The sequence below is a fragment of the Passer domesticus genome, chromosome 18 (assembly GCF_036417665.1).
Source record: "Passer domesticus isolate bPasDom1 chromosome 18, bPasDom1.hap1, whole genome shotgun sequence".
Taxonomy (NCBI): domain Eukaryota; kingdom Metazoa; phylum Chordata; class Aves; order Passeriformes; family Passeridae; genus Passer; species Passer domesticus.
This window is the reverse complement of record NC_087491.1, coordinates 5,009,500-5,032,661: the sequence shown is the minus strand read 5'-3', so window position 1 is coordinate 5,032,661 and position 23,162 is coordinate 5,009,500. Positions and strand designations below refer to the sequence as shown.

The 23,162-nt window shown below is 45.4% G+C and overlaps 1 long non-coding RNA gene across 9 annotated transcripts; it reads left to right on the top strand.

Annotated features, from left to right (window-relative positions):
* Positions 1-817: 817 nt before the first annotated feature.
* On the top strand, positions 818-22,727 carry LOC135283097 (uncharacterized). 9 transcript variants are annotated; one of them, XR_010348985.1, is made up of 9 exons: positions 818-1,218; positions 4,329-4,395; positions 4,746-4,899; positions 9,548-9,893; positions 10,510-10,693; positions 10,925-11,231; positions 11,395-12,306; positions 20,120-20,950; positions 21,273-22,727. It is a non-coding gene; the product is annotated as an uncharacterized LOC135283097 (long non-coding RNA). The 9 variants fall into 9 exon arrangements; XR_010348987.1 differs by lacking the exons at positions 20,120-20,950; positions 21,273-22,727 and adding an exon at positions 12,924-13,181 and having other exon boundaries at positions 819-1,218; XR_010348990.1 differs by lacking the exons at positions 20,120-20,950; positions 21,273-22,727 and adding an exon at positions 2,147-2,202 and having other exon boundaries at positions 821-1,218; positions 11,395-13,181.
* Positions 22,728-23,162: the final 435 nt, after the last annotated feature.

Sequence of the window (23,162 nt, the reverse complement as noted above, 5' to 3'; positions counted from 1 at the left end):
GCCCTCTGAAGGGAAACGTGCTGCATCCAGGAAGAGGATTTTAAACTTGGCAGGATAACCTGCAGGAAGCTGTTACTTGTGCCAGACTTTATGCTATTGATTCAGTAAGGCAAAAGAATGTTAGTTGGGTTTGTTTTGCTCACATCGAGTCTCAGCTCAGGGAGACCAGTATGTCCAACAAGAAGGTGCAACAAGCTATGCCCCACTTGTCTTGTTCTGGGAAAAATTCCAGGGCTAGGAAATGTTCAGAGGCCAAAGCTGAAGGTTCTTGCATTAAGGAGACTTTCTCCATCCCCATTAATGTCACTGGGATCATTGCTGCAACAGAGATCTGTATTTTGCTCCTGGTAATAATTACCAATCCCTCAGCCTTTACTGCAGGCTGGGCTATCCCTGGTTTATGCCAATTATCCAGACCAGAAAACATCATCCTTACAAGGCTGGAATCAAGAGCTGCACTGGTCAGGACCCATAATGCAGTGAAATATCTCCAAAGTGTCCTTTGTAATCCTATTTTCTGCAGTTCTTCAGAGCATTCTTCCCCATGTCTGCCTCTCTCTGGTGTGTGTGAATTTGTAATGAATCCTCCTGCGGCCAGGCTCTGGGAATGAACAGCTCTGTTTCAGCTGGGCCTTAGAATGAAATCAAAGCCCTACCCCATATCAGCCACTAGGTAAATAACCTGCAAAAACACCAAAATCCAAGGCTGTCCAAGTCCTCTTGAAGTAAATCATCAAACCACTACACTTGGTAGCAGCTCTTCACTGCTTGTGGAGTTCGAGTTCACAGCTCAGTGACATCACAGCTTTCCCAAAGCATGAAATAGAACAAAGAACCTTAAAGACTCCAGGACACAGCCTGGGGGAGCTACACCCTGCCAAGGGGAGCAGCACAGAGGCTCCCCAAATCCCTCCAGTCCCACAGCATCTGCAGTGCCCGTGAAACACTGAGGGAGGGGGAACAGACCCTTGATTTGTTCAGTTACTGCAATTGCTACAAGCACCTGGAAAACGACAGGCTCAGATTTCCAGATCACCACAAAACTGCACTGATACCATTTCAGTGACCTCCATCACCCCACAGGCAGAGACACAGAAGCTTATTCAGTAGTTTAGTCCATGATAAAGAAGAGTAGGTACAGCTCAGAGAGAAGTACTGGAGCTCTGAAATCCTTTTACACACATTTTGGGATAAGAGGTGAAAGCTGAAGCCATTCAGGTGAAAAATGAATTGGCTGCCAAAATTTATCTTGTAACATAATCCACTGCTGAACAAAGAGAAGGTGTTTTTCTTCATATCTGTATATCCTTTCCCCATTTTTCTTGAGACCAGGGAATTCTGCAGGAGAAAGACTTTAAAGAGAAACTTTAATCTCCTTCAGAAAGTTTCCATTGTCATGTCTTAACATAAGACAGAAAAGCCTTTTTGTTAACTTTTTATCATTTGTCCTGGTTATTCCTGTGATGAAGGATTTTAAAATTCCTCCCATTTCACCCTTCAGGCAATAAGCACAGCATTACAGAGCTCTTTAGGGAATTAGATAGGGCCACACATCTGCGCTGGGGAGCCAATAGTTAACTTAGATGTTTCACTGCTTCTGTTGATCACTCAGCAAGTTTTACCTTCTCCTTGATGAGTTTTAGCTCCTGCTGCAGTGAAAAAATTCCATTTCACTGTACAGGGTGGTTTTCAATTTTTCTGTAGAGAAATAAGATAATTTTTAAAATCAATTCATCTGCTTTCATCTTGAGGAGTATTCATTTCAAAATGAGAGCTAGTGAGAATTTCTGGCTAAATATATGAATATTTTGTCAGGTTGCAGCTAAAAAACCCCTTTTTAAATCACAGAATCATGGAATTGTTTGGGTTGGAAGGGACCTGAAACTAATCTCATCCTACCCCCTGTCATGGGCAGGGACACCTTCCACTGGCCCAGGGTGCCCTGTCCATCCTGGACTTGGGCACTTCCAGAGATCCAGGGGCAGCCACAGCTGCTCTGGGCACCCTGTGCCAGGGCCTGCCCACCTCAGAGGGAAGAATTTAATCCCAATATCCCATCCATCCCTGCCCTCTGGCAGCTTAAAGCCATTCCCCTTTCCTGCCTCTCCAGGTCCTTGGAAATGGTATCTCTCCATCTTTCTTGTAGCTCCTTCAGGCACTGGAAGGCCACAGTTCAGTCACCCTGGTTCTTCTCCTCTCCAGGTGAACAATCCCAGCTGTGCCAGCCTTCCCTCCCAGCACAGCTGCTCCATCCCCTGATCCCCCTGGTGCCTCCTCTGGATCTCTCCACAGGTGGACATTTCCAACCATTGCTGATATGTCTTCCTCAAAGGAAAACTTTTCCTCTCAAAGAGTCAGTTTTACCTGAAAATCCATCCCCCTTTCCTGCTCGTTGATTGGGCCTCATCCCTCCTCACAAAGGAAGACTTTGATAAAACCATGGCTTTGTTGCATTGCTTAAAAATCTGGAGTCATGTCCTCTCCCATGGGAGTGGCTTTCCCAGCTGGCTCTCGGCAGGCAAGGAATGTCCCTCAGCTACCCTACACACCATCCTGGACTTCACCAGCACTGAAATTTTCAGTTGTGCCTTATTCCTTCCACACATTTTTCCCCCTTCCCCACTTTTTTTTCCATTTTGTAACCCAGCTCTGACAAGGACATCCTTGTTTGCAGGAAAACCACCGGCCACTGAACCGCCTTCAGGCAAAGCAATTCCTCATGCTGTAAACTCATTTCCTTATACTTTATTAATTTTTCCATCTCATGATAATGATTTGCTGACCTGAGTGACAGAGGGGCCTCTCTTGAGTACAAACAGACACTCCCAGGCTCCTCCAGCATGGAATTCCCAGGGGAAGAGCCGTGTTTACCCGCACGGGCTGACTTTATTTCTCTTCTGTCTGGAGTCAAGCGAGGCACGTTCTAGTAGAAGTCAAAATAATCCCAAGAAAATCCCTGAAACTTTAGACTTTCTGGAAGAGTTTTGGAACACCCCCAAAGGCAAATGGAGGGATTTTATGAAGCATTCCAATACTCATATGAAAATGATTGTGGGGAAATACACACAATGCAGATCGCCCTGGGGATTAGGAGTCTTCCAGCAAGGAATTCCTTCAGCTTTGCATTTCTTGGATAAAAGTATTTAAAAAACCAGCAGAGCATTATAATCTCATTTTTGGGTGATTTGTTCTGACTGATGGGAGGTTTGGTGCAGTGGCAGGTGAGGTGACTGCGCTGAGGTCTGATCACAAGTATTTCAGGGAGTATTGGCTCTCTAAGCCTATTTTCCTGCTTTTTTCTACCTTTCCACATGTCTCTGCTTAACCAAGCATCACCCATCCTGATTCTTCCTTCAGAAAGAGCAGGATAAGTCAGGAATAATCCTTGTGAAATGACTAACTTAAGTCAGCCTAAGTAGAGAATCAGACTCAAAACCCGGCAGTGAGTTGTGAACCTGCCTTTTCTGTCACAAGTACAAAGGGCAAGTGAGACACTCCTGGATCAGAGGGAAAGTCTCTTTTCATTATAAGTGATTAACAAGCAGAAAAAACAGACCTTGACTCTTTCACTGGAAAAAAAATAAAAAGAGAAATATCTCAATTTGGCCTTTTTGCCCAACTACAGAGCTCTGTAAACACATTAAAGGAGAAGAATTAACAAAATAATGCACATTCTCAGTGAATTTATTACAGGCAAACAACACATGAACACTGAAACGAGTCAACAGTGCTTTGGTGGCCTATTTGAACTGCTGGTTTCACTCTATTTTCTCAGTAGATAAAATGTGCACATTAATTATGTGCAAAATACTCACACAGAAATGGGTGTAGGCCTGTAATTGCAGGATTTTTCTTTTTATTTTGGTTATCATTCTGGAGCCCAGTACAGTTTGGCAAAAACAATCCATTCTGTATAAAAATCTGCTTTAGCAGAAGTGGATTTCTTGTACAGCAAATCCTGTGACTCTCACAGAGGCCAGCAGTGTGTCACAAAGTGACCTTCAGCACTGGTCTTTATTCCTAATTTACCAGGAGGTTCATATTTTAAAATAGTGTTTGGGAGATAACTGGGGCTAAATAATGGCATGCGTTCTAGATTAGGTCATACATGGCCTTTCTGCCAAGCACCTTATCTAAATAATTATTCTTTTTGGGGGAAGACACCACGATGTTTTTTCATTTCTAATCTCCTGTTTGTCTCCTTCTTTCCTGCACACTAAATAATGAAGATTTCAGGAATTCTGTAGTGAATGGAGAAAACTTAGTAACTCGAATCTCACTTTTATTCCCAAATTTCATTGATCTTTAATTTCATTTCACCTGAGCAGTCTGAACACCAGAGATGTCTCTCCTTAGGGCAGTGCCTGAAACACAAGGCTTCTCCAAAGTGGAGAGGTAAGAAATTTTCACCTTCCTGCTGCTTGAAGGTGTTTCCACTGTGCAGATGATATTTCCAGTGCTTTGATCACCCAAACGAGGGGGTGAGGCTGAGCTGTTGCATTGTGGCTGGAGAAGGAAATCAGATCTCTATTGCAATGTCTAATCTGAGGACACTTTAAATTAAGAATACAGAGAATAATATTAAAAAAAAAATTAAAAAGGAATCACAGCTAATTTTCCCTGGAAAAGACCTTCTTTCAAGATTTTGAAGGGAATGAGATGTGAAGCACAGCCTGTCCCCAGTGTTTCCTGCCTTGTTGGAGGGGATAACTCCCTGCTCAGAGCTTTTTTTCCCCCTTTCTCAGTTGTGAAGCATCAAAGCCTTTCATGCTGTGCAATACAGAGCAGCAGCCCTTAATTCTGCATTCCCAGCCCCTGCTGGAACTTGGAGCACAGGACCTACAGACAGAAATGGCTTTAGAGGACAGAGCTGGCAGGAACAAGGAGCAGGAGGCAGAGGTGAGCTGCTTTCAAGTGAAATTTGAGTTGTTATGATGTCACTAAGTCTGCTCTGGCTCCCAAAAACCATGAAACACTTCATCCCCCGGTGCTGAGACATGACACACGTTATCCAAAGCCTCGTTTAATCAGCTTAGCAACCTGAATAAGGCTAACAGCAAAACTAGCTCCTGCCAATCCCCTCTCCAGGGTTTTTGCTTTCTAAGCAAGCCAGAGTTATTCCCAAAAATCCCATCATCTCACCAGGAAGAATTTATCAAACACACACTTTTAAAGGGGTACTTTTCAGTGTAGTCAGTGCCCTCATTTCACTGGGTATTTCTTTAGAATATTCCAGGTAATTCAGAATTTGCCTTCAGTACACCTGCATGTGCCTTTTACCAGCATTCAGCCAGGAAGGATCAAGGCTGGTTCCCTGCTACTGCAAGCAAACTTTTCCATGTGTCCACAGGGTGATGGCCACGCTGGCACTGGTATCCAGTGTTCTGTAGCCCTCTCTGGAGGGCCAGCTGCTCCCAAAGGGATGGGCAGCAAGAGAGATCCTGAGGCTGGAACAGCAGGAACCTCCCCATCCCTGAGCAAGGGGAGCAGGACAGGCCAGAGGTGGTGGCCTGGTTCTACCAGGAGTCCCCAGCATCACAAATCCATCGTGGTGGATCAGGTTTGAGGCCATGGCAGGAGCAGGTCCCAGCAGGGCAGCATCAGGGTCACCCCCAGCCCATGGTGACAATGCAGGTGACTTTAATGACTTCCCAGGATCAGGGAAATGAAGATATCACCATTAAAGTCCTGTGTTATGACACGTTTCTGAGAAACCACTTGCTCAGAGTTGAATAAGGATGAGATGTTTCCAGTGTTGTCAGACAATGTGGGGTTTTTCTGGACAATTTAGGAAGGTCTTGTGCTCACCCAGCCTGCTCCCTGCTGCTGCCTCCATCCCATTCCCATTCCCATTCCCATTCCCATTCCCATTCCCATTCCCATTTCCATTCCCATTCCCATTCCCATTCCCATTTGTGTGCCTGTGCAATGCCTTTTGAAACTACACTGACCTGGCTAAAAGCTGAAATTTATTTTTAAATTATTTTTAGGCAAGATCACTTCAGCATTCTCCTTCAAAACCCTGTGCAGACTTTTCTCAGCATTACTGATAGCAGACAAACTGCACTGTGAATTGGAATTCTTCTCAATGAGCTTTGCTGTTGGAGAAGACCTGTCTGATTATTTTTCCCTTTCCAGAAATTAATGAGAAATTGGGTCTTTCTTCCTTGATCTCTCCTTGCTGCTCATTCAAAACATTAAATTAATTTCATGCTCTTCCTATTGAAAATTAGAAAGAAAAGCACAAATCCTAATTAATTTTTGGAACTTGTAGCCTGAAAAGCCCCACTGTGTTAGGTCAATCAGTTTTGTTCAGATGTCAGGCGCTGTGCTGGATTCATTTAATGTGTTTCAAAACCAAGAAAAGAGGATTATAAAACCTATAGGGAAGTACTGTACTTAAACTTTAAACATTTGGGGGGAGGGGTGTTTTTTGCATTTTCAAAGCTGATTTTTGCTGTCCACAAACTCCACCAAAATTTATTCTGCAGTACCTGATAACACACGATAGTTTGTAAGCAGTTCTACCACAGGCCAGTTGTGCTATTATGACTCAAGTCCCAGCCAGACTTCAAGTGTCTTCAAAAGAAAATTTAATTTACCCAGTTAACCCTATTTAAGGGGGACATGAAGGCACATTCAACGCTTTTCAACATTTGGCTGTGTCTTAATTTGACCTTGTGCACATAAAGACTCCACATCAGAGGACAGATGCTCTACAGGCCTGGTCAAACCTCCTGCATCACTCACAGCCCATTATTTCTGAAGTGCTGTTAGAAGGAAACCCAAACAATCCTTTTCCCAGGCTGTACTTTCGCCCTTGGCAAGCTCTGAGAGCAGAGCAATCCCAAAGCCTCTCCAGCTAAAGTGACACGTTCCAAATGGATATCCAATTGTTTGTCAGGGTGATGATTCCCTTCTCTTGGATCTTATTTGGATTTCCTGGTAGAATTCCAGGTTGAATTTCCTGGTGGTACCCAGCTGGCTTTTACATTGAAAAGGACTTTCTGCCCCTGCTCTGTCTGCCTTTATTTCTCCCTCCTTTTGAACTCTTGAGGGACTGAGATGGTGCAGGTGACAGTGAAGAGGAGATGGCACCTCCTGGATGGAAGGAGCTGGAGCTGAGGCACTCAGTTTGCTCCTCCTGAGACTGCTCCATGCAGCCAGACACCATGAGGATGCTAGCAATGAAGTCAGCAGTTGTACAGATGCCTTGGGTCTGGGGCCACGCTCAACACATAACTCTAACACGAGGTTTTTGGGAGGTTCCTCAGGAGCAGGGCTGGACAGTTCTTGCAGTGCTGTCTACAGGCAAACACTGCTCTGGCTCATTGCCAAACTGGCACAGTACCAGTCACTTTGGGGACTGCTGCCATTGTCACAGCAAAATTGATCCTTTCCACAATGAACGTCACTGCTTTTTGTGGGTATCATGAATAAATAATCACTAGTTTGCCTCTGAGTTACAGGGGCAAAAGATGGCCCACCTACACCTAAATTTCCATATTTCTCTTCCCAAAGAACTCGCTGAGGACAATTACAGAACCACAGAATATCCTGAGCTGGAAGGAAATGAAAGGAATCATTCAGTGCCACCCCTGTCCCTGCCCAGACCCCCCACCAACCCCACCCTGGGCATCCCTGGCAGCGCTGGCCAAAGGCTCCTGGAGCTCTGGCAGCCTCGGGGCCGTGCCCATTCCCTGGGGAGCCTGGGCAGTGCCAGCACCCTCTGGGGGAAGAGCCTTGCCCTGAGCTCCAGCCTGAGCTGCCCTGGCCCAGCCCCAGCCGTGCCCTGGCTCCTGTCCCTGTCCCAGAGCAGAGATGGGAGCTGCCCCTCAGGAGGAGCTGCAGCCCCGGGGAGCTCTGCCCTCACTCTGCTTATCTCCAGGCTGAACAAATTAAGTGATAATAATAATAATAATAATAATAATAATAGTCACAAAGGCTATTTGTGTTGAGAAGCTGCTCAGCCAGGCTTGCACAAGTCACTGTCTGAACCATGAATCCAAGTGTGCTCCTGGGTGGCAGTGCAGCTCCCATCCACTTCAGCTGTTCTTTGTTCTGATGACATGGACTATTTCTTAGTAATTTCTAAGAAGTTCAGTCTTAGGGATTAAAAGAAATGGAGTTTGACCTTTTCATTATCCCCACCAAGGCAGCCTTAGTGACCACTGGAACTTCTGAGAGCTGTGCTGGCAACGTTGCTTTTTCTAATGATGTGAAGCAAACTTGTCAGAAGGATGAGGCCTCCTTAGCTGCACAAGATCAAGGGACATTTTTAAGCGCAGGACTATTTGCAGCCCCACCCTGAGGACAAACAATCAGAAGCAGACACCTTGCAGCTTGGATTTAGGGAATCGACTCATGCAGGAGGAAATCTGCCTCCTTCAGCTTCTATTTCTGAAGGGTTAAATTTGATTGAGGGTCATGGGAACCACTCTTTCACAAGCTGGATTTTAAAGGAAACTTTGATACTTACAGATCAGAGTTCCAGTTCAGTTCAGTTCCCATTACATCAGTAGATTTCCACTTTGTTACCATATAAGAAAGACTCTCTTCCCAAACACTTATTTGGCACTTCACTGTAACAGCCACTGCTTTTTTACAGAGCTGCTCCTTTCCCTAATGCTGACACAAGCTAAAATGTGAGAAGAAAGTCACATGATTTTGCTAAATGAAGGCCTGATTTACTTTCATGGTTGTCACTGAGACAGGGAATTGCATCTTAACCTTTCAGGCTGCTGCTGCTTCCCTGTAGGAGCCTGGGAGGGAGTGTGACCTGGCCATGCCCCTGACGTCTCACACAGCTTTGGCTCCTTCTGCTAAAAACCAGGGGTGCTCCATTCCTGGCTGCTTCCATCAGAGTAGAGCAGTTGTCAAGTTTAGTACCACATCTTCACTATTTGTCCTATAAGATAATCTCTTTAAAGATTATCTTTACTATTTGTTCTAATTTATCAGCTGTAGTCTCAATCCCATGGCCAGGATTATCAGGGTTAGGACTGGAACACGATTTGCTATGAAGGTACAAACCTGGAATGTCCTGTTAGAGGATAATAAACCACTGAGAACATTCTTCCGTTTCTCTGGCCAATTCAATTTGAATCATTAAATGTTATTGGCAAACACAAAGAGAGAGTCAAGGTAAATAACATCGTTTAAATGTGGGTTAATTAACTGCCTGGAGTACCACCCATGAAGCAGATAAATCAGACTATTCTTCTGAGCCCAGACTCAAAGGAGGTTAAAGGAATTATTTCACCATTACCATAATCTAATATGTGACTAAATGTACAGATGCTGCATTCAAGAGAGCAGAAACGAAATAACTGCTCTGCTGTGGGGAGGCTGGCTGGATAAATGCCAGCATGTTCACTGCCCTGAAAATAGAAGACAAGAAAATACACATATCAAGTTAAACTAATGATTTATGTGTCCCAAAGGCCAGTACCAGGAGAATGAACCCCTAGAAGGCACAGATAATGAACACATTGCCTGTAAGAGAAGTGTTTATTTCTCCTACTAGTAGGAGGCTCTTTCCTAACAGAGAACATGAAGATTTGATCTTCCTCCCAGCATTTTGAGAGGATCACTGATGCTCCCCAGAGGACTGTCTGTCTGCAAGGGAGCTGGTCAGAGAGGGCAGCAGGTACTCCCAAGGGCAGCTTCATTTGTCAGTGGGTGGGCTGGGAGCAGAGATCAGGGCTGGTAAACTCGAGAAGATGGTGCCTGGAAGCGTGTGCTGGAAAGCAGAACAGTGCAGGGAAAAACAGGGCTGGAGAGAGATGGGAATAAGGTGACTCAGTGGAGAGAGGTCGCAGAGAAGGACACAGGAGGAGTTTTCAGAAACAGAGGAGTTCTACAGAAAAAAGAATTTAGCAGAGCCCTGACCAGTGAGTGTTGTTTTTCTGCACAATACAAAGTGTCTCTCCTAAGGAAAACTGGGAATGGAAGTTCTGGGAAGTTCAGGGAAAGGAATTGGGAATGGAAGTGGGAAGGGAGGTGGGAAAGGAAGAGGGAAGGGAAGGGAAAAGGGAAGGGAAAAGGGAAGGGAAGGGAAGGGAAGGGAAGGGAAGGGAAGGGAAGGGAAGGGAAGGGAAGGGAAGGGAAGGGAAGGGAAGGGAAGGGAAGGGAAGGGAAGGGAAGGGAAGGGAAGGGAAGGGAAGGGAAGGGAAGGGAAGGGAAGGGAAGGGAAGGGAAGGGAAGGGAAGGGAAGGGAAGGGAAGGGAAGGGAAGGGAAGGGAAGGGAAGGGAAGGGAAGGGAAGGGAAGGGAAGGGAAGGGAAGGGAAGGGAAGGGAAGGGAAGGGAAGGGAAGGGAAGGGAAGGGAAGGGAAGGGAAGGGAAGGGAAGGGAAGGGAAGGGAAGGGAAGGGAAGGGAAGGGAAGGGAAGGGAAGGGAAGGGAAGGGAAGGGAAGGGAAGGGAAGGATGATGATGACTTAGCTTGGCAGCCTCCTCCTGAGCTCAGGGCAAGGTCTGTGCCCTGCCATTGCCCTGTGCCATCTGCCAGGGTCTGTGTTTACCTCACAAACCTGGTGTGCATCCCAAAGAACAGTGCAACCCCAGCCTCAGGAAGTGCCCATCTAGGACCACAGAGTCATCAGTGTTGGAGAAAACCTCCCAGATCATCACATCCAACCTGGAGCCAAAATCCAGGAGCAGTCATACGGGATGTGTCCTGAATCCACGCTCTGGTAGGACAGCAGGTTTTCAGGACCTCAAATGCATTGGCAGGATTCTGTCCAGGTGGCTGGTGGCTGTCACAATCCCATGGTCCTTCCTAGATGAGTTGGTTCTAACACTCTTTTAATTCTGGAAAAAAATAGAGCCTCAGGCAATTTTCAGCTGTGATTGTGTGAGTTTAAAGATAGCAGGGTCATCGACTATTCTCACTCCATCCCTAATTTCTTCCTCCATTTAAACAGATGCCCAGAAGGAAAAACCCTGTGCACCAGCAAGATCCCTCCCTGGAATGGTTGTGGAAGGAATGGTCCTGATACCTCTGTGTCACATCAGCTTGGAATCCAACCTTATTTGCCCTGATGGATGTGTTCATGCCTAAAGCTGCACTCAGGAAATCCATCAGCCTATGGCTGTCAGCAGAGTTCTTAACAGAGACACACGACAGCCCTGAGCAGGCACATCCCAGACTCACATGATGGCCCTGAAATCCCATCAGGAGCAGCTCCATGTGCTGATACAACCACAGGGAAAGGGATGTTCTTTACACATGTAAGAGATCCCAGGAACCAGTAAGGATGTGGGATGAAAGGAGGAGAGGGGAATAAAAGAGCTCTTTGAATAGACATAAACCTGCTATTTATAGTAGAATGAGTTCACAGGAAAGGATACTTATGATATCAGAAACCACCAGGACATCTGTTTATTTTACTAGTAAAGAAGATTGCCCTAGGGGACATCTGAGTGTGCTTCAAGGACTCCCAGGCCAGCAGGAGTCAGGAAGGCAGGAGGCAGCAGGATCCCGCTGCTCCCTCCCAGACTGCCTGCAGACAGTGAATCAGATCCTGCAGCATCCCACTCAGCAGCCCATGGGTGTCATCCACCCTCCAGCCCCGCAGATGGGAAACCCCCGGGGTCCCCAGATTGGGAATGTGACCCAGACATGGAGCCAGGTACATGAATTAATACCAGAATGTGTGTTGGGTTTCTTTAATGAGGGCACAAGGAGGATAATTGTGGGTTATTGTGCTGCAGGCTGGTCTGGGGGAGTGAATTGCTACTGGTGCCCATACAGATCTGTGCTGCCTGGAGTAGTGAGGGACATTTAGGGTGACCAGAGGGGTGTAAAGTGCCACATGGCATCAACATCCTCATTTATCCAGGAAAGCCAGGACAGCTTACTCCTTTATCTTAACAATCCATGGACTTTGGGAAAGAAACTTCTTATTTCCAGGATGGCAGAAACACATCCCAGCAGTGCAAAGAAAAATCCCACTCACCTGCAAAAAACAATCCCAGTGGGACATGTTTTACTTTAAACTGGGATACTTAAGGCAGAATTGAAAGAACTCTGCACAGGGCTGAGAGTGTTCAGTGTGTTTTTCTCTCATGAAAGATGCAAGAACATATTTGTTTTTTGAAATAAGCTGGGAGATAAGTGAATCCACGGATCTATGATGGATGAGCTGCCAGGACAGTGCTGAACTCTCTGATACTGAAAGACTCACAAACAGCACACCATTAAAATTCAGAGGGAGCAGTCGTGGAGTGTATCGATCCATGGAATAACAACATCCTGAGAAGGAGCTGTTTGTAGTTTTAGAATCTAGAATCACCTGGAATAAAGGTAGGTGTTCCAAAAGCAGTCAGACATTGTATTGTGCCACAGAACTCTTTTGAAGCCCTGTCAATGTGTTGATGTTTTCATTGTCCTTGTCTCCATTGACTAAAAATGTCAAGTGTTTTATGAAGGCTAAAAAGCCTCGAGCTGCAAGGCCAAAAGTCATGGTAACTGGAATGAAGGCTTGGGAATGAAGGCTGCTTTGAACTTACTGGGAAGAGAGTCAAAAGAGAAAAATAGTCGATAAAGTGTTGGATAAGAAATGCCATGAGAAGGAGGCAGCTGAGGGGGAAAAAACCTGTAAGGAAGTATCTCACATCAACTTTATAGAGGGTTTTAACCATCAGAGAATGTGACTTGGGTGCTTCCAATCCTAAATGAGACCAGCTCCTCTGACTTCAGAGAGCTCCTGACATACTACCTGTGTTTAAAAAGTTAAAATGGGGTGGAAATGCTTGAAATCCTTGCTCCACGCATGCCAATAGAATATTCAACATTGCCTTTTCCTTGGAAATTCACTTGCAAGTTAAATGTATTTGCAATCACCAACAGAAAGGGGAAACTGGCAGCAGAATGAATGATGTGTCCTATAGCCTGATATAAATCATCCACTTCCGTTCCAGCTGGGACAGACAAGTGTATTGCCATGGAGAGGACATGTCAGAGCAGAGTTAAATTAATGAAGACAAGACTTTGGTCTTTGTTTAGGAAGATAACAAATCCTTTGGGACTTGAAGATGTTGCCACCTAGAGCACAATGATCACCACCCTCAGAGCATGCTCAAGGTGCTGCTCTGAAGAGAGCAGAGGTTATCCCAGGCAGTGTGTCTTCAGAGCATGAAAAGAGCTCAAACTGTAAATAAAACACCCAGTGAAAAACACTTATCAAATTACACCTGGGGCTGCAGATCAGAAGTTGTGGCTGCTGCTGTCAGAGAATCATAGAATCATAAAATAGTTAGGGTTGGAAGGGACTTTAAAGATTATCAAGTTCCACCCTCTGTCATGGGCAGGAACAACTTCCACTATCCCAGGCTGCTCCTGGATCCCTGTCCAGCCTGGCCTTGGGCACTGCCAGGGATCCAGGGCAGCCACAGCTGCTCTGGGCACTCTGTGCCAGAGCATGCCCACCCCCACAGGGTTAGAAATTAGAATTTCATCCTAATATCCCATCCATCCCTGCCCTCTCTCAGCTTAAAGCCATTCCCTCTTGTCCTGCCCTTCCAGGCCCTTGTAAATTGTCTCTCTCCATTTTTCCTGTTGGCCCCTTCAGGCCCTGCAAGGCCACACTGGGGTCCCCCCAAAGCTTCTCCTCTCCAGGTGAACAATCCCAGCTGTGCCAGCCTCTCCTCCCAGCAGAGCTGCTCCATCCTCTGATCCCCCTGGTGCCTCCTCTGGATCTCTGCAGCAGCTCCAGCTCCTCCCTGTGCTGGGCCAGGGCTGGGGCAGCTCTGCAGGTGGGGTCTCACCTGAGCCCAGGGCACAGGGGCACAATCCCCCCTGCCCTGCTGCCCATTCTGCTTTTGATGCAGATTTCTCTTTCCACTGCAAATGGGTTTACTACAACAGGAACTGAAAGAGGAAAAGAGCTGAACAGGAGCAGAGTAAACACACAGAGCTTTGCCACATCAATCTGAAAAACCCAGGGTGGGCACGGAGCTGGGCTCCCCCCTGGGGCTGTGGAACACACAGCTTCAGGAGCACAGAGCAGAAAATCAGGGTGATTTCCTGCAAACACTGCCTTTCATGTGGCTGCCAGCTTGAGTAACTTCCCAGAGGCTCCTCTTTGCTAGCCTGGCTTGATCAAATGTTTCCCAGCATAAACCAGTACCTCTCTAGACAGATGGATCATCCAAGACCTTATGTACAAAATGAGGATAATATCTCCCAGAACTACCGCAAGACTAAAAGCATTAATGATTGTTTGCAATAGTAAAGTGAAAGGGAATGCAAAGGAAAAGATCCACGGGCAGCTCTCCCAGTTTCCAGTCCTGGTGAGTTTTCTGACACGCACCCTGTGTCTCAGTCACCTCAGAGAGCTTTGTGCTGCAGGTTCTTACCAAAAACATCCCTGCAGAGGCTGCTCAGGATGCTGCTCTGGACAGCAGAGCAGCTGCCTCTGGATGTTGGATCCTGCCTGGCTCAACACTAGATCAGATTTAATTAAAAACTCCAGGCCAGCGCACAAAGCAGTGATGTGGAGTGCTCCCAACTGCACACACCAAGCTCTGCAAGTGGAGCTTTGTTACCAAACCTTTTCATCTTTCCAGCCTGGTAAACAGCTTCATTTCCAACCTGCTTCAGGAATCACTGCAAAGAATTCAAAGGAGGGAATGGGGAGATGGGGTAAGAAAAGAGGGTGACAAGGAGCTTTCTGTTAAATAAGAGTGTGTTTTGAATTGATATCTTGAGTGCCAAAACAAATGGCCTTCAGATGTGGCTTTACAAATTACAATATCAGTAGGGGGAAAAAGTCTCTTAAATGTTAAGTTTTCCCTCAAGATTGAAGTGAGTATTCATGCTGGCTTCATTCCTTCCCCTAACTTCCAAGCTGAAATGTCAGCTCAAACTCTATTTACAGCCCCTACTTTAGACTTTCCTATGGCACTGTCAAAGCAACATTTGAATTTCCATTTCATCAACTGAAAGAAAAACAACCCCAAACTTTGGATGGAGTGGATGCAGGGATTAGAGCTGTGTACTGCTTACATGTCTCCTGTTGTTTTGTCTAAACCAAGGGGTTTGTGCAGGATTCTGACATGTGTGCAATATCTGAGCCATGAACTAATGCTAATGGGGTTAGTGCATGCTGAGAAAGTTAATTCAGGCTGTTTTTCTGTAGGATATTTAGCTGCAATCATGGCCTTACATGCTCTTCTCCTTTCTGATTATGGTGTAAATCATATTAAGGTTAAAGAACCAAGAGAAACATTTTGTACCTTCTTTGCAGACGTGTTCAAGGTCGTGTGTTCTCTAAAGCAAATAAACTAAATCATCTGGGTTTAAGTGCATTTTAGTAGCTTTTATTTAGAAATCACTTCCCTGATCCACTCCAGAGAATTTCTCCCACATCTGAGAGGTGGCAAGCTCTGAACTTGTTTTGTGTTCATTCACCCCTGTGTGTCTGAGATCGTTATAAAAACAAGCACAGAGGCTCCTGAGTATCTCTGTTTTCTTCAGAGAGCAAATCACTACAAATAAATCCCAAATCACTCTTGGGATGTCTCTGTTTGGACGCAGAGCAGCCCAACTCTACCTCCAATTCCAGAGGCTGTGTTTGTCCTGCTGGATAGGGAGCACCAGGAACAAACACCCAGCTCCAAAATCTGATTTTCTCCATGGCTTGTGCCCACCCTGTCAACAGCCAGGCCTCTGTAGGGCAGACTTATCCCAGAGATTAATGAAACTACTCCAAAAGAGATTTAACAAGGATTTCTTGCTTGCTTGGCCTCCTCCTTTAATTGAGCTGTAGATTTGCATTCTGTGCCCTGAGACCTCTCCAGATCTATAACTGAGGGGTCAGCAAGAGGGGTCAACTGCTCTCCTCTTGCAGAACAGCTCTGCTGGAAGGTTTTATTGGGATTGATTTGACTGGGATCATGTCAGATCACATCTCCAGCACCTACCCTCTTAGCCTCTGCCTTGTTAACTGCTGAGTCTAAAACCTGCTCTCTGCAAGTTTTTCAGATTGGAGAAAATCAAGTATTACTTGCAAAATCATCTGGATTTAAAGTCTTTTCCTGTCTTTTCTATCTTCTTTCCCTGCTGAGATCAGACTCATTTTGCAGCCTTTGCTTCCCTCACAGTCTGAGTGATCAGACATCAGACCTTGTAGCTGTTTTTTCCTCTATTTAACTGTCCTTTTTTTTGAAGTGAAGGTGGAGAGAAAGGAAATAGGGAAAATTAGAAAGATGATTTCCTTACGTCACTTGATTCTCTCCATCCCTTACCTCAATTAGCACATAGCTAAATTCTCCCCAGCGAAGAGCTGGGACCTGGGGTCCCTCTGGGGATGTGTGAGGAGCTCTGCAGAGGTGGGGAGAAGGTGCCATCACGGCCAAACTGAGTCACAGCAAGAAAAGCCTTTAGCAGAGGAAGCTGCTGGTGTTGTACCTGGCCTGTCCCTGTGCCTGCTGGAATTTCTCTGCTCTGTCAGGATACAGAACTCCAGAACTTTCTGTGGAAGTCAGGACAAACCCCTCAATGCTATTTCAGGTCAGATGAAGCAGCCATCAAAGATCAGCTTCCTGTTGCAGACATACAGGACTGGTCCTTGACCAAAAAAAAAAAAAAAAGTTTTTCCACCCCCCTGCTGTTTCTTTTCTCTGTCTTGGCATCTGTAGCCTTATCTGGCACGTGCACTGGCACCATGCTGTGATAAAATGTTAACAAAATAAGAAACTGGCAAACACTCCTCCCTGGCAACTTCTACCAGTGAGTCACTCCTGCTATAGGAGCCATTTCCTTTAAAGTGGAAAAAAAGAGAATATAACACAGAAATAAGGAACCAGTCAGTGAATTTTCCATAAATAATGTTTCCTCCTCGTGTTCTTTCACCAATTGACTTCATTTTTTTTCTCTTTCCTTTTGCTGCCCCAGTTCCCAGCTCCTGGTTCTGGTAATTTGTCAATGAACTGCAAAAGGGGCAGAGTGATTCATACCAAACACAGACAACCAGCAGCCTGTGGGGAACCTTCCCCCACTCCAGAGGGGAAGATTTGATTCCCTGGCTTTAAAAACTCCACGCAATTAGAAGGGAAAAGGGGAAAAAAGCTGTTCCAAGCATGATGTCACAGTTTCCACTGCTTCACAAGGAAAGCATGTCCCCTTCTTATTTTAAAGATGACATATTAGTGCTTATTTTCCTGTCAGTCCTCTGTGTGTGAGGAAGGGGAGGCAGAAGGAATAAGGGTTTTCTGGCTTCTTTTACTTAACTCTGAAATTATCAAGAGCCTGCATCAGCTAAGAAGTGGGAAGCAGCTGAAATATATCTGGAGAGAAGGGAGCAGCCAAGCAAGCTCCATGATGGGAAGCTCCCTGCTCTGAGGAAATCCTGAGCTGGATTGAACTCCACAGTTCTCAGGGAGCCCTTCAAAATGCCCAAAGTGTGACAAGAAATGGGGCTGTGTTCAGAGGTTCGTCAAGGGTTGGATGAAAATTGGATAGGTGGGGATGAAAATTGGTTAGGTGGGGAATAACTATCACTACAGACCATTCCACATTAAAATTATGGCTCTTTTCCCTTCCCCTGAGCCTGGTAAAAATTACTGCCAAGGGTAGAGGTGAAAAACTTAAGGCAGAGGTGATAAACCTGCACCAGCCCAATCTGAACACCCTGTTTGTTATAATTGAAGTTGCAATAGTAAATAGAGTTTTCTCACATTTGCTCCTCAGTACAGGTGTATGATAAAATGGAATATTTGGCACAAATCTGTTCATGAAGATGCACGACAATGCTGCCATACACCAAAATTTGTACAGTAGAGTGCTGGTAAATAACCCAGTCCCAGGTACCCCAAATCACTGCAGCATCTTCAGTCCCCCCTGGCTGGTAACACTGGGGGACTCCAGAAGTCAAGGCTGATGGAAAAGAGAATCCAACAGACACACAAACATTTAAAAAAACAAATTTTTGTCTTCTCCTGAGTGTGAGGCTATGGATTATTTACCCTTTTATTCCCAGGACCATCACTCTGTCTGTTAAGAGCAACTGGTTGGACAAATCTGAAGTGATTTCTGAGTTAAAGCATTGTAATTGATCAAATCACAGAATCGTGGAATGGTTTGGGCTGGAAGGGACTTTAGATTATCCCATTCCACCCCTGCCGTGGGCAGGGATACCTTCAACTGTCCCAGGCTGCTCCAAGCCCTGTCCAGCCTGGCCTTGGGCACTGCCAGGGATCCAGGAGCATCCTTAGCTGCTCTGAGCAGCAAACACCTCTCCCTGTCACCACTGCCTTCAGCCACAGGCTGCGCTTCCCACCCTGTCCCTCCAGAGCATCTGGCTGTGTCCAGGGGGAAGCGGATCCATGGATAATCCCCTCTGTGGTGCTTCAAACCGTGTGCAGAAGTGCCAATACCCATCAGTTCCAATGCCCAGGCAGAGACAGAAGTGCCTGCAAGCAGCATCACCTTTGTCAATATTTTCTTTCCTTTTTTCTCTAAAAACAATGTAATGCTGAAATTCCCATCCCCACCTCCTCCCTCTCATCATGCAGAGTTCAGCACGAAATGTGGTTTTGTTTATAGATGTAAGGAATTAAATCCATGTCTTGGCTTGACCCTGTCTGCCCCACTCCATTAAAAACCATTGCTCAGACTTTGAGACAAGGAACGAAAGGATAAAGCCTCTCTCAAGCATATACACCAAAAGGCAATTTGTGTTTAGAGCTTTTGCACTCATAGATTGCTCTTGTCATTTTGATAGTGACTCTTCTTCTTTCCACATAAACAATACTTAATAATCCTCTGGGTTATTTTCATTTTAATAATCCTCTGGGGTTCTTTCCAAATGGTTTTTAAAGTCAGAGGTGTTTGCTGTCATGCCCATGACAAGGAGTGACTGCAACATATGATTTTTACTTTATTATACTACAAGTGATGAAGTCATGGAAGGCTCAGAAAATGAGACACGTGTCCTGGCAGTGGAATCCTGCCCCCACAGCCATCCCCATGGACACTGCTACAGGAAAAGGCTTGGGAAGAGAGGGAAATGCCTTTCCCACCAGCAGCTGGGTTCAGACACTACCTGTGGCTCAATCCACAGCTGACTCAGCTTTCTCTTGTGGCTACAGTGAGGTAACCCTGGCTAAGATAGTGCACAGGGGACATTAAGGCTTTTGCACAGAAAATTTAATCAGGCACAATACGACCCATTGTTCTCTGCTTGCTTTGTGTAAAGGAAAATCCCAACCAGCTTACAGCAGAGGTTAAAGAATAGATATTTTGCTCATTCACACAGCCATCACCATCATTCAACAAAATGAAACAGCCACGTGAAGAACAGCACAGAAACTTGGGAAATGTTTGCAGTTTTACTCTTGTAGTGAAGGGAAGGATGAGTTTGTGGGAGGTGGCACTTCCACCCCATTGAGATGTCACAGCCTCTCCAGGGACAGAGCCAAGCTCAGCCATCTCCAGCTCTTCAAATGGGGATTTACATCTTCCAGGAGACAAAGCCTGTGCTGGGAGATCACCTCCACTCTCATTTCCTACCAGCAGACATCCCAGGGAGTCCCTGCAGTGCCCCAGCCAGGCTAGGACTGTTTTCCATACGTATTTACCTCTCCATATATACATATTTCCATTTCCATATGTATTAAGCTCTCCTTGTACAGTTCTGAAGAGAAAACAAATCTGGAATATGTTTTAACAAAGATCAGCTAGAAAGGGCACTGAAGCACATGACTGCGTAGAAAAACCCAAGTGGAGTTTCTGGAATTTGAGTTGGGGTGTGGGCAAGGGGGCTCTCAGGCCATGGGAAATGCAGTGGGAGAAATAAAAACAAAGAGAATGATGAAGAAACAATAAAGAAAGGAGAGGATCTTAGAGCCAAGAGAGAAAGAAAAATGAGGCACAGGGTAGATAATGGAAATAGTTATGAATTCCAAACACTGAAACCCCTCATGCTTTCCCTGCTCCAACAAGTGAGCCAGAAATCATGTATTTCATTAACCTTTTTGTGTTTACTGCCACTCTCAATTTGTCTCCCAAACAATGGTTTTTACTACAAAGAGTCATCAGATGGAACATTGCAAGAAATAAACCAATTCTTATCCAGGACAAATTACATGTTCTTCTCCTGTTCTTTTATTTCCAGGAGCTGCAGTTTGGAAGAACAGCTTACAGGAACTAGCATGGCACAAAACATGGGCATTAAATGCTGCAGGGTCTGAATGCTTAATCGTGCACTTAGTTAAAATCCTTGGATGCTGATGTGGGACCTGTTGAATTCCCACTTCCTCAGGAACATAATTCAGATTTGTTTTCTCCAGGAAATCCATTTTCTGCTGTGCATATATACATGTTTGCTTGTGAATGCTGCCTCTGATCATCCATCCTTCCCATCCTCTGAGCTGCATCCACGTTTTTCCTGAGAGCTCTCCAAGCCCTGGGGCTCCTTAGGAGCTGGACTCTGCAGACTGATCTGTGGGCAGCTGTCCATGCATGAGGGCAGACATCTCCCTGCAGAAACTCCTGCTGACCCATCAACAGAGCAGCCCCATGCAGAAGTGTGTCATTAATCCAGACAACTCATCCTGGAAGCTCTTTCCCCAGCAGGCTGGGAGGTTTGGGAAGACATAACAAAGTTGTAAAGCATGAAAAAGCCCAGGATGAAATGCTGCTTTAAATTATCCAACTCCCTCTCCTGGAGGGTGCAGACAAGAGAGTGGCAACCCAGCAAGAAACCAGGACCAGCTGAGCAGAAACCAACCCCAAACCATGTGGCTTTTCATCTCACACTGGTGATTACACAACTGCTGGGCTCTTATATAAGTAGGAAGACGAGGTTGCCTGCAAATAATCAAGTTAAAATTGTGAAGGTCCAGAACTATAAACATCCTCCCCACTGGGAGCCCAAGAAGCCTTTTGTAAGAAGCATGGATCTCATTACACTAAAAATATCCAAAGTGATTAGATTTTGTCATGGGTAACTTCTTTGCTGAATCTCCTTTATAAACCTTATTTTGCTGTTAATGATAAACAAAATCCCCAAAATGCCAGTCTGGTTACATATATTGCTTTCAGAAGCACGGGCACTAGGTTGAAAGTCTTTTTTTCTTGAATTAGGACAATTTAATTTGCTGTTTAAAATTGCTGGACACTTTAACTTATTTTATCTTTTTTTCCCTACAAAGTGAATAAAACGTCCTGTCCAGTTTCATCTGAATCTTGTAAAAAAACAGCATGAAAGAAAGTAAATAGAGTTCAGTAGTGATAAGAAAACAGAATTTTCCTCTCCTTTGTTGCAGCCCAGAAAGTTGCTCTGAGAATCAAAGGCTGCTGATCTCTGCCTACGGCAGGTAAATGCAGCCTTTCCATAAGTGACCTGGGTGCATTCACATTCAAATTAACCTGGTGAGAGCTCAGAAGCAAAGAAGAAAACCCCTCGACAGACATCAAAAGAAGCAGTGTTTTGATTTCCTAGATGAAACATCAAGATTCTGCTTATCACTGATATTCAAATAAAATAAAAAATCTCCCTTGTAACAGCTGGTCTTAATTCAGCTGCTTTTTCTTGAGAATAATCTAAAAATCCTGAAATGGTCTTACTGATAAAGAAACACCTCACAGCCTTTCACACCCCTCTGGTAGGACCTACCATGCTACTGGGAGCTGACCTGAAGCTGAGAGGTGAGAACTCCTTAGGGCTGGAGCTCCCTCAGCCTCATTCCTACACCTCATCCCAGCTCAGAGCCTTCCTGAGCACCTGGAATTTGGTCTGTGTGCAGACAAAAACAGTGCAGCACCTCTGCAGGATGATCCCCAGGAAGCTGAGCAGCCACATAATAATGGAATTGTTATCCTGGCACCATCATTGACATCAGCTCAGGAAGCACAGGGCACCATCCCCAGGTTTTCCTTACTTCTGATTAAAATCAACAGCCTCTGGATACCCAAAGAGCCTGTGGAAGTTTCAGGACAGCTGGAAATCAAACACAAGGGATCGTTACAGAGCATTCCCATTCCTCAATATTCCCTCTTCCCTAAACTGAGGAAAGTGAAAATTAAAATCCAACCTGGGCCACCTTTCCACAGATCTGTGTGCAGAGTTTGTCAGGGTCTCAGTGATCTGGTCAGTGACCCTAGGTGTGCTGCTGGAGGTTGACTCCAGGTTTTTGAGATTCAGGCCGATCCATTTGCAGTTCCCCTAAATGTACCCAGAAACAGCTCTCCAAAAGCTGAACTAGAACTCAGGAAAGGGGTAAAGCTCAAACTGGCATAAATCTCAGCAAATGTGTCTGGTTCAGATGAGCCTGGACTTGAACATTGAGCCAAATCTGTTTAATCTGGAAGTGATGCTGGAAATCCCATAAAGTCAGGCTTTCGTGAAAGATTTGTAGTGCTTCCTTATTTTCATGTGGTCAGAAGTTACTATAAGAAAAAATGTCTTTTCATGCTATTTCAGTATTTCAGCTTTATGTTTGGGCCAAAATTGAAGCTGCTTTAATTTCATTTTCAGTAAGCTCTAAACAGTCTATAAAAAGAGATTAGATTTAGGATGAGATGTCAGGATTTGTTCTACATTCCTGAATACAATATTGATATGCTTTTTTGTATTTTTTCCTTATTAATCAAACAATCTTTCCATTTACCAGCAATTTTTTTAACTGGTATGGCCAATGGAGTCCTCTTTTGTCCGGATAAAATCCACATACAAATTTTAGCATCCCAGTTTGTCAAGGGACTCTCCCACCTGTCCTTTAGACATCTCTGAGGAGCCACCTGGGACTGCCTGAATCCCACAAAGGGATCCTCATTCAGCAGCACTAGTGCCTTGTGGTTTTAAAGGAAATAATTCCAAATGCAGCTCTCTGGTGCCCATGGACCCCCTTCCATCTGCCCCAAAGGAGAAGATGTTTCTGCCAAGTCCAAAACCCGAGTGGCTCTTGCCAATTCCGGATCTAACTCGAGGAAAGCTGCATTTTCCAACCCCACCATAAGAAATTCTTGTCACATTATTCACACCAGTGGTGTCTCACCCTGTGAGGAGCCAGGCTGGGCCAGGGAAAAGCCAAGGTTAATATTTGCACAAGCCAAGGCAGGCCAGGGCCAGGACAAGGGGGACAGTGTGTCCTTGGATCTCAGAGCACAGGCTGAGCAATGGGAGATCTCCACCTGGCAGTGCCGGGGCTCCCCAG